We start from the raw sequence: 11,864 nt of genomic DNA on the forward strand, positions 1-11,864 counted from the left end.
AGCGGGCTCGGACTGCGGCTCCCGGCGGGCGCCGCGCAGGGGACCCGGGCGGCGCTGGGCGGGACCGGCGGCGCCCCCGCCCCGAGCGGGGCACGGCCCGAGCCCGAGCCCGCCGGCGTTCTCGTGCCTCTGGTCACCCTTATATTTAATTAAACTGCCTTGGGCTGGCCGGCCGCCAGTGAGTGCGCACAATAACCCCGGGTAGCGTTCCAGGCTTGGGGAAGAGTGGCTGGAAGGCGGCCCACTGGAAAAGGATCCGGGGTGCTGGTCACGGCGCCTGAACTGAGCCAGGTGTCCCCAGGTGGCCAAGGAGGCATCCTGGCCTGGGTCAGCAATATTGTGGCCAGCAGGAGCAGGGCAGTGAGTGTCCCTCTGTACTCGGCACTGCTGAGGCCGCACCTGGAATGCTGTGCCCGGTTCTGGGCCCCTCGCTTCAAGACAGACATTGAGGGGCTGGAGCGAGTCCAGAGAAGGGAAGGGTCTGGAGAGTTCTGAGAAGCCACTGAGGGAGCTGGGGGTGTTTTGTCTGGAGAAAAGGGGGCCCAGGGGGGACCTTACTGCTCCCTACAACCCCCTGAAAGGAGGGTGTAGCCAGGGGCGGCTCGGCCTCTGCTCCCGGGGAAGAAGTGACGGGACAAGAGGACACGGCCTCAAATTGTGCTGGGGAGGTTCAGGTTGGACATTCAGAGGGATTTCTTCAGAGGAATTTCTTCACAGGAGGGGTGATTAGATACTGGAATGAACTGCCTGTGGAGGTGTTGGAGTCATAGTCTAGTCCCCGGAGGTGTTGAAGGAGCAGGGCAAGGGTGAAGGAGAAGGAGGAGGGAGAGGATGGTGCCCGCACAAAGGGCAGAGGGAGGGGCCGCTGCAGGTGCTGCGAGGTTGGCACAGACACTGGGACGTGCAGAGATGGGATTTTGGTCACCTCCTCGTGTCTCTCAAAGCCCTGCCGCCCTGAAAGGGTTACCTGAGTTACCTCTGAGCTTAAGAGTATGTGAAACGCAGAGGCACAACAAGAGCAGAGAGAGAAGGGGGGAAAAACATTTCAGAAACCAAGAGAATAATAAATGAAGGAATCAAGCCTAAATCTTGTGTTGCAAGAGAGTGGAGGGGTCAAGAATGCTGAGGGGTGAGGGAACAGGAAAAAGTAGTTTAAGAGGGGGAGGGAGGGAAGGCGGAAGAGAGATAGAGGTGATGTGATGTGATGTGATAGAAGTGAGCAGGGAGAAAGGCTCACAGTGATTTGAATTTCCATTCACATGTTACCTGGAAGAAAACCCCAATTCCTGTGAAGTTGTGAAGGCTGGGACTGCAGGGTCCCTCCTGGGTGGCCCTGGCTGCTGCCAAGCAGCATTACTGGTGAGATATATTTTAGAGTACACCACGCCACAGCAGGTGCATGCAATTAGAGGAGAGATCTCCAAAATAGCAGGCGGCTGTCAATTTTTTAGCAAATGGTGTTGCCCTGCTTTTTTTTTTTTCTTTGTCCAACTGTGTAGAAATTTATTCTAAGATGCACCATCTTTACAGAAACATTTTCAAAGGACCTGTTATTTTTACCCTTCTGTTGCTTTTTGTGACCAGACGAGGAGCAGAAGGCTAATCCAATGGCCACCAGGGGTGAATTTTTTTTCACTGAAGGAACGTAATGAGCTCTAATGAACAAGAAAGTTTCAGGAAACTTTCCACTCTGAAAGCAGAGGGCAAATTTCCTCCTAGTTGGAATTGTAACCAAATTGCAATGATTGCTATCTTTGCGAAATATTACCACTGCTGTCATTCGCCTTTTACAGTGCTGCAAAAATCACATCAGAACAGCCTGGTTTGATAAGTTTGCATTTACATCCTCATTTTTTGAAGAGGAAACTGAGTCATGGTTAGTTTTGTAGTTTGACCAAGTCACACAGTCGTTGTGTGGCTGATAAATTGATAAGGTGTGAGGCCAACTAGCACAATTAGATTTTTTTGTTCTACAGCATGGATTGAAATTAAATAATGCTTTAAAATACCCACAAAAGAAACAGTTAAACCTAATGAGTTTGTGTGTTTTGTTTTTTGGACCAAGTGAACACCTTGTCCCTGAACAAAGGTAAAGGATGGCCAGGTTGGATGGTGCTCTGAGCAGCCTGGTCTAGTTGAGGGTGTCCCTGCTCATGGGGGAATTTGGAACTGGGTGATCTTCAAGGTCCCCTTCCAACCCAAACCATTCTATCATTCTATGAAAAAATCTTTCTCTCTTTATGGTGTAAATCACAGAGATTTGCCATAAAATGTTTTTATGGTAGAGGCACAAATAGCATTGGGATGCCCCTCAGGGAGGTGGGTTTATTTCCCCCTCGATTGGCGGAGATTAGAAAATAGACATGTTGCTTTGACTTCTTTTGGTTCCTTTCCCAAGTGAACTGGAAATGTTCTGCCACAGCTCTTCACCACACAGGCTGCAGCTGGGCTGGGAGCCTGGCTGCTGGAGAAGGGTGGCTTAACCATCACACAGCCTGGTGTGATGCCCAAAGTGCACCTCAAGCAGCTCCTGCCAAGCACGGTATCTCTGTGTGCCAGCCTTGTTTTGGGGCAGCTCCACCTCTGGGTGGAGTATGGGCTGCTCTGCTGTAGCACAAAGTGTTTTCCTGCCCTTCCGAAAACTCCTTCCACCCCAAAATGTTCCCCATGGCTGGCTTTCTGAGTGCAGTGAACATGCTTTCGCTCTGGTTCCTTGAAGTGATCACAGGTACTGAAATCTCAAATGCAACATGGGCAGGAGTTTGTGCGGGATTCATGTTTGGAATCACAGGCTGCTGCATCCTCAGCCAAAAGAGCTTTCTCCATTCCTAGCTCTGGAGCTAATGGTGATGTCTCTGTGTCCTGCAAGGATGCTGACCACAAGTGGCTATTATAAACCAGTCAGTCTGGGCATGGACGCTGTATTGCCTTCACAAAGGACAGAACTTTATTTATAAATTGTTTGAGTGTGCTGGGCTGCTTCCTGTGGAGCCGTATCACTCTTGTCTCCTCCAGTCTGTCTGTTGTGGTGAATCTTGTAGCCAGCTGCTTTGTGAGCAAGGCGCCTGGGGAAATGGAAGGAATGTTTCCACTCCTAAAGTCTGTGATCCTTTGGGGTGGAATTGGCAAAAATAAACCCCTAAATGCCACCGCAGACTGAGCTCTCCCTGCAAGACTCCATTCATGGTACACTGTACAGATCTGACGCATCTTATCTCATTTTCTGCATGCTTTCACATCAGTGCTTTACCTTCCAGCAGTGAAATGATGTATGTCGATACTTAGAGGTCATAATTTAATTTCTGAATTCCTGCAGGTTATGTGGGAGAGTCCTAGTTGTCAACTAGGACTAGAAGTTAGAGTTGTGATATTTAGGGCTGGCACTGTGAGGAGATTTTTGGAGATTTTCTTCTATGTCTTTTAGAAACAGGGCATCAGACAGTTGGTAGTTTCCTGCCTCTTTTACCTGGGAAGATGTGGCTTTCCCTCACTTTTCTCTGTCCTTTCCAGGCTTGGGAATTTGATCATTGTTGGTGTGGCAGTGGAAGAGCTGGAAGCTGGCTGTGTGCTGGTGACGGACCGGCTGTGCCAAGGTTCAGCCCCTGCCCGGTAACCCAGCGCAGAAGATGCATTCCCTGCCTTCTGTTTTCCTTTTGTTCCAACTTTGTCATCCTAAACTGGATGATGCCTGCAGCCATCTGCTGCATTCGGTAGTCTGCGGCATCATGCCGACTCAATTATGCGCCGCTCTGGGAGAACAGCAGGCTGGTTTTCTCTTCAGCTCTGAAAGAGAGTTTTTTCCCTTGCACAAGAAGGCTGAGGGAAGTAGGAGCCTCCAGAAGCAAGCTGGATAAGCTGTTCCCAGCCACGTCAGGTGGGCTCCCCGTGCCTGTGCAGTCCAGGTGTGGTGGGAGAGCTGCCAGTCTGTCACCGTGCCCAAGATGCTGTGTCCTGGGACTCGGTGCTCCAGTGCCGTGGCAGATGTACTCCCCTATGGCAGCACTTAACCATTTGGCACTTTTAAGCTTTATCACCTCATTTACTTTTCGTGGATATATATTAAACCAAGGGTATTTCTATTAAACCGAGTGTTTTGGGATGATCAGAAATTAAAAAGGAGATGGTGCGAGTGTAAATTACATTTGCTTCTTTTCAAAACAGCCAAGAGGGAAGGGCTGCAAAGAGATGATGTTGAGCCTTACAGTGGACTCCTAGCAAAGCTGTTTTGTTATGCTTTCGTACTCAGAGAGGAGTGACTACACAGGAGGATTTATGTGTGTGATTCAGCCTGTGACATCAGTCTTCTTCCTGTGGTGGGCAGAGGAGACATAACCAAAATCTGTGTTGAAATTTTTTTTTTTTTTTTTCCTTTTCCAGCAGGTTTAGGATAAATTTTGAGACTCCAGGGCTGTTTTATATTTTCTTCTTCACTTTCCCTGCAGGCAGTGGACCTGATGGGTTTCAACATGAAGCCACTCACGTTTGCTGTTTGAATCCTTCTGGGCTGTCCATAGTGCCCTGATCCTTTTTCCCCTTAAGTAAATTCTCCTCTTCTTTACATGAGGTTAGGGGTCAGATCAAGTGGTGGGGAGCTAGAAAACGGGGACTTGTGCTATTTACATTTAAGACATTTCTGGCCCCACCAGCTGTTCTGTGTGTGTTATTTTCAGAAGGGGAGTAATCCATGGCAGGTCAAGAGGGTGGAACTGTGTGAATATGTCTGGTGAAGGAAATCAAGATGCTTGGGAGTACCCAGGCCTTGTCATGACAGAGAATCTGGATCCCATATGATTCTGGCTGGGAGAACTCAAGGAGAGTTCTCAAAGTGCTGCTTGCATGGCTAGGAAAGGCTGCTCAGCTGGCTGTTTGTTAGCTGTTTTCAAGAGTCATCTGTGTTTACACTGCTGGCAGGACCACCTGTTCTTTTTTTGAGCAATAACGTGTGTGTGTGTGTGTATATATTGCTGCATTTCTGCATTTATTTTTAGCCCTTCCTAAAAACCCCCAACAGGTTTGAAAGATGCTGTGGATTGTGAGTGGTGCCTGGCGGCATTGCTCACATTGATGGTTGTCAGAATTTCCATGCTAAATCTCTTCTTTGGAAGGTTTATAACTCATCCTTCTATTCTTGGTCCTGCAGTTCTCATACCCTGGAAAAAATAAAATAAAAGAAAAAAAAAACCCAAAAAACTCCCCAAAAAACCAAAAATACCCCAAACAAACAGATACCAAAACCAACCAACCAACAAACCAAAAAAAAACCCCCAAAATTAAACCAAAACAAACAAGCAAACAAAAAACCCCAAGGAACTTTTTAACAGCTACATTTTTCCCTATAGGTTTGTGGAAATCAGACTTGTTCGCCTTACAAGAGCTTTTTCAAAGCAGACATTGAGTCTTGTCACTTTCATTTTTCAGCACCTAATTGCAGATGTGTGGCAGGTCTCTTTAATGTGTTTTATATGGTGAAATGGAGAAGCTGTTCTGCGTATCAGGCTGATACAGTCACTGGATGGTGTGAAATGTCAGGGAGTCAGCAGCAGTTAGCTCCCCACCACCAGGTCTGAGGAAGCATAAAACCGGCTGAATTATGGCAGGGGTTGGGCAGTCTCCACTTCTGGGGTGCTACCAGTTGCAGAATCACAGGATGAATGCTCCTCATATCAAGAACTAGCAGAGAGATGAGTCATACCATGGGGTTTTTACATTCATAAATAAAGGACATACATTTTGCTATGACATGCAATCAGCAAGAGAAATCCAGTACAAAGCAGCAGTTGATAGTTTTAAGAAATACATAGTTATCCCTTATTAATTTATGGTCCATGTTTTGGAAGTGTCTCCCATCCATGCAGTGCAAAACAGGTTGCAGTTATTCATCTGCACCATTCCCTGGTGAAGTCCTACACACTTCCTGATGATTCCTGGTGCCCACTCAGAGGAGAAGGTGTTGGGAAGAGATTTAACAGAGTGCCCTGGTGCTGCTGAGAATCCATGGCAAAACAGGCAACAGCACACAGGAACCTGACTCATGCAACAGTGCCAGAAGGAGTGAGCTGCATCTCTTCTGAGAGTTTCCCCAGGTTTGGGAAGCTGTTGGAATGTTGGCTGCAAACAGTGCATTTGTATGCAGGCAGTAGGCACTAATTCAGAACACGAAGGTAATGAACTTGAAACTGGGTCCTGACGCACAGTGAGGAGCGTGGAGGGAGCACTGGGAGCTCGAGCTGAATCAAAGTCAGGGTAATTTCTCATGCAGCATTCAGCAGGCCGTTCAAACTCAGATTATCTTTTGGCAGATGGGAATAACACTTATTCCCTGTCTCTCCAGGAAGGCTGTGAGGTAGCAAAAGTACATGCAGAAGGCTTTGTATATGCAAGAGCTCAGCTGTTTTTTTCACACTATATTAGTGGCTGTTTGAATGACAGATACGACCTTTCCTTCAGGTCTTTTCTGACAGCTCCAGACCCTTATGGTTACGAAAACACTGCTATTACAAAATGGAAATAGTTGGGTTGCTTTTGTGCATGTTGCATGGGTACACACAGAGTGTTGCTGAAGACAGAGAGTTTAAAATCTTTTATCCTGATTTGTCTTCCCCTGCAACTCATTTTACTGAAGACACAAAGGTTTTTTTATTCTGGTTCCCCTGTACATCTATTACCTATCTCAGGTCATGGCATTCGTGTAGCCTCTCAGCACCTCCTTAGTGGAAGGCAGGGGCCGCTATATTTTTTCAGACGGGAATTTCAGGCAGGCAAAGCCAAAGATGACTGGCCTGTTGTCAGACATAAAACTTCTTGGAGTAGGAACCTGAGGGCACTCTCCAAATTTCCAGGCTGGTGCCTGAGCTGCTTGTCCAGGCTCAGTGTTATCTTTTGCTGCTGTTCTGATCCCATCTGGCTGTCAGCTGTACCAGCCAGTGCTCTGTGGGTATTTATGCTGCTGCCAGTTCTCATGTCTCAATTGGGAGTCATTTAATGCGGGTGACTGAGATTCCTGGAGAGGAAGAATTTGAAGTATCCCAGACAATGGTATGGCTGACATAGTTTTTTGGTCGTAAGACTATGTTTTAATATTAATTTTAAGGATTGTTGACACATATGAGCTTTTCGTGGGCTTCAGGGTCTGTGGTTTCAGCCATAAAATAGGGTCAGAGGCACAAAAGTCTTGGTATCAGAGTTTAATATCCTCCTCTTATAAATAAATAAATAGAATAAATGGGAGGAGGAATATATGTTTTAAAATTTCCAGTGATGGTGAGATTTTAAGAAAGAAGCAGCACAACATTTTTCATGATGCATTTAGCATTTTTGAAGAAAAATTCCTGGTGAAGCCTGGCTGCAAGTCAGCAGAGTCAACACTTGTGCCAGAGAAGGGAATGGGGCACAGCTCCCTTAGTAAAAAACTTGATTGCATGTTCTCTTACTCTCAATTACCCTAATTTGAAGTGGGGAGCTAATGAATATTGCTAAATGGTTTGAAACAAACAGCAGCACTGTGGACAAAAAATAGTCATTATGAGCTGCAGTGTGTCAACCACAGTGAATTTTTCACAGATTTGTAGGTTTTAATGTTGGGGTGACTGGTCTGGCTGTTTGCTTAGTGTAGGGGAGAGGACCTTACCCAGTCATTTCCAGTGGAGTCAGTAACTTCTATTGGTACCAGTGCACACCTTTTCAAGTCCCATCACAATAATTAGAAATTACCTCATCCCTAGACTGTGCTTTCCAATTGTTAATTAAAATAATACTTCTCATTGTAGGAGTGCTTCTGTTAAAAAAGCAGGCCGCTGTCAGAAATGTTGTTCCTTTTTGGCAAGAACTCGCATTTCAGGATTAAAATCCTTCTCACCTTTGTCTTGGGAAGTGAAACAGAGCAAGCTGCAGACTCCCACTGCAGGCCAGCCTGTGGTGCAGAGATGCTGGGGGTGCCGTGGGAGATCATGACACTGCATAGAAGTGCAGAGCAGCCAGGCCTGTCTGTGTCTGTGTGCCTGAAATGCTGTTGGTTGTGTGATGCTGTACTCTGCAGCCTCACTGCTTGCTTAGAAATGCACCTGGTGTGATGGCAGCCCTAATTTGGGGTGTGGGAGGGGTGCTTTGGAGTGTGCCAGGTGTGCACTAGGGCAGGAGAAGGGATAAAGTATCTCATGTTTTTTCCTTTGATGATCTGGAGCTCTCAGGTACCTCACTGTGATGTGCTTGAGTGGTCAGAGAGATATCCATCAGGAATCAGTGAGGATTATTCCGAGTTCTCTTTCGTTTAATGAATGTCTTTATTGTTGATTTAGGACTGAGTACTTTAATGAACTTTTCAGAAGGTCCTCAAATTTGGCATTTCTTTGGAAATGTCAGAGAAGAATCTCGTGAAGCTAGAAATAGGGAAAGCAAAGTGTAACTATATCCTAAGAAAATACAAGGTCACAGAGGGAAAAGGTAATCCAGAACTTAATTTCAGAGGAAAAGAACAGGTGAGAAAAGAGTTCTCATGATCTGCAAGGGTTGGAAAAAATGAATTGAACTGAATGTTAAAAATTATTATGAATTGGAAAAAAGTGCATTTTTCTGTGAATATGCAGCAAAGATGATGGTAATTTCTGCTACGTGTGTGTACCTTTCTTGAGTCTGGGCTGAAGTGTAAGAAAAGCAAGGTGGGAAAGAAAAGATGGTTTCACTGGACTACATGATTTTGCAATGGCTAATTTTGGACACTTGTTTCTGAAAAGTCTTGCCTGTAGCCTGGCACACATCAAACTGGTTCTGTCAGAAGCCCTTTTCAACCTCAAACTTTGTTCCCAGGCCGAAGAGCTGGCACAGCATTTACTCCAAAACCCAAACAAATAGCAGCAAGTTTCTGACCTCAGGCTTGCCTCTTGCTGCTAATCTGATTCCTTTTAAGGGTAGGAGCTGGTGGTTAACATGATTTCTAGTGAAACCCTGCTTGCCGCTGAATATGAGAGTGTTGGGTTTTGCTGGGGCTGTTGATAAAAATGTCATGGCCACACACCCGTATCCAGTTTCTAGGAAAGTCTTCCAATATGTCTTTTGCATTCTTTATATTGTCATATGGCTGACCATCACTGACATGCCTTCTTAAGATTATGTTCATGTCCAATCAGAGCATGAAATTTAACTCTCTCCTGGGCCCCTACCAGTTCATTTTGACCCCTAGCTTGGCCCCATCTGCCTTACTCCTTCCTGTCTAAAACAACTTCATCGTAAAGAGCAGGTCTTGCATATGAATAATGAGTCACAAATCCCAGCTCTGAGTAATTCCTGAGCAGCTCCCTGCTGTGATCCAGCCCCAAGAGGTGGAGATGACAAAAAATAGCAGGGGTCTGCAGCAGACTTGGTCTTGCTCCTGCGAACGCTGCAGTGGGGTTGTTTTTCTTGCCTGTCATGTGCCAGCCAGAGTTTGTAACACAGAAATGAAAAAAGGAAAAACTGCCTGATCTTCTAATAAAATGTAGCCACCTCGAGGGAGGAGAGTGGCTTAATGTAGCAGACCTGCAGGCCTCACTCAGGGAATAATTTTAAAGGAATATGTAAATATTGCAGTTTTTCTGCGTTTTGCTTTCTGACTTGCTCTGGGGGAATACTTTGTTTCCAATGTACATAGCATGATTGCTTTTGTTCACTCAGAGACCAGTTTGGGTTTGTGTTAATGGGTTGGCTACGAAGCCTGGCATGTTAGAGGACAGGGGAGCAGGTTTTATGCTGGTGCTGCAGTGTGTTTCACAGAATCATAGAACTACAGAATCATACAATGAGTTGGGTTGGAAGGGACCCATCAGGCTCATCAAATCCAACTCGTGGCCCTGCACAGTACACCCCAAGGATCACGCCATGTGCCTGAGATCATTGTCCAAACGCTTCCTGAACTCTGTCAGGCTTGGTGGTGTAACCACCGTTTCCACCAGGCAGTACATCACGCTTCTCTTAGGTGTTTTCTATTAATAATCTAAATGCATTTAATGGTCCTTAAAACCTCTTTTGGTGAGTATTTATTGCATAAAGTCTGCAGGGGAGGTGTGTTGTTTGGTTTCTGATTGGCTACACAGCACTGGATTGGTTACACAATATTGTTTGTGCTTTCCCGAGGGCTGGAGGAGCACAGAGCTGCCTCTGGGGTGGATATTGGCCCATATGAATTTAAAATTTGGTTTCCTTGACTGACATTTACTTTCAGAGAACTCTGTTGCCCGTCAAACTCAATTGCTCAAATGTCTGTGGGAAACCAGTGGTGGTATGTGAATGTGGCCTGAGCAAATTCATTTTTAAAAATATGAACCAATGTTCACTGGAGAAAAAATGAAGCATTTCTGCATTATTTGACTACAGTGAGTCTTATAAGCTCATTTGATCCTCTTTCTTTTTCTGTCATCAGATTTTCATGACAAAGTTATATATGTATGGTATTACAATTCCCGAGCTCCCCAGAAAGATCTTTAATCATCTAGACCATATAAGCAACGAACACTTCAGGCAAAAGCAAAGCTATTAATTTTGCACTTCAAAGTCACAGTTTTTTCCCCCTACAAAGTGTATCTTGCAGAGCTGCCACTCTCCATCCTCATTCTCAGTCTATTCGTACCTCTGGTGCCACCACTAACCCGAACCACTGAAGTGTTCTTTATTCACAAATGTGTGCAGAACCTGCCATCAGTGCTGTACAGGATCCCCTCCTGTCACCCCTGCTGGGAGGAGGTGCTGGATTCCCTCAGGAACACTTAGAGCCTTCTGGCCATGCTGCATGGTTGCTGTGAGCCTCCCAAGGGAGCTCCCCTGGGAACAGCAGTTCCCCTTGTGCCTCTCTTAGTCCTAGGCTTCCCTGGAGGCAGCAATTCCAGCAGGGAAGCTGCTCTGGAGTACCTGTCATTGCTGTGTGTCAGGCTCTCTGCTATGCTACTCTGACTTTTTGAGTTCTGAATTTCTGCCTCTGTACTTTGGCCATTTGCAGTCCGGTCAAGCATGGTCTCACTCCTGTGAAATCACAGTGCATTTGTTCTTTGGGGTTTGGGTCTTCCTAATTCCTTGGCCTCAGTGATGTTTCATGGAAAAGTGTTTGAAGGGGGATTGTGCAGTCTGTCATCTTCTTACCTATTCCCTTCTAACAGTCTGAAATGTTTTCAGCATTGAATTTGCTTGAGTATTGTCTTGCCCATGTATTCTGAAAGAGGAAACAACTTGCTTGACCCATGTCCTCTAGATCAGCCATTACTTTAAATCTCTCCCTCAATTTCTCCTTCAAATTTCTCATAGCCTGCTCTGCTGTCCCACTGTGCTGTTTGTGGAGAAGAACTCAGAGGCATGACCTTGTCTCAGTTCAATACTTTATTAGTTTTGGCATTCTATGTATTTTTAAATATAGGTTTTCCTTTTATAGGATTAAATATTTCTGTTTTAAAGGCCTGTTGAAACACGTTTCTCTGTTTTCCTGTCTGAGGCTCAGCAACTGATCAGCACAAGGCTGTAGATCAGAACTGAATTCTGGCTCCTTCAGACACCAGCTAGAGGAGGAGGTGGTTTGAGGTGTGCTGACCAAGGAGGTAACTGGGGTTGATGTTTCTGTCAAATGTTGGTTCCAGCTGTTGCTGGAGAATTCACAGTTCTGACAGTCTGAGCAGTCCCAGCAGGCAGAATTGGAGAAAAGAGGGGCAAGAACAGCATGAAAAGCTCTCATGTTTCCTCTTTGCTCCCTCTCAGAGCATTGTCTTTGTAATGCTGCCATTTAAAGATTGAGCACCTATCCAAGGAGACTGAATTTAATATGCAATGTTGATTCAGGTTGCTACTATAAGGTTGTCTACCCATCCATCTGGTACAAAGCAATATATACTAAATCTGTCTGAAAGGACAGC

The sequence above is a fragment of the Chamaea fasciata genome, unplaced genomic scaffold, assembly GCF_029207755.1.
Source record: "Chamaea fasciata isolate MVZ Bird 193981 ecotype frontalis unplaced genomic scaffold, bChaFas1.0.hap1 SCAF_2, whole genome shotgun sequence".
In the NCBI taxonomy this organism is placed as follows: Eukaryota; Metazoa; Chordata; class Aves; order Passeriformes; family Sylviidae; genus Chamaea; species Chamaea fasciata.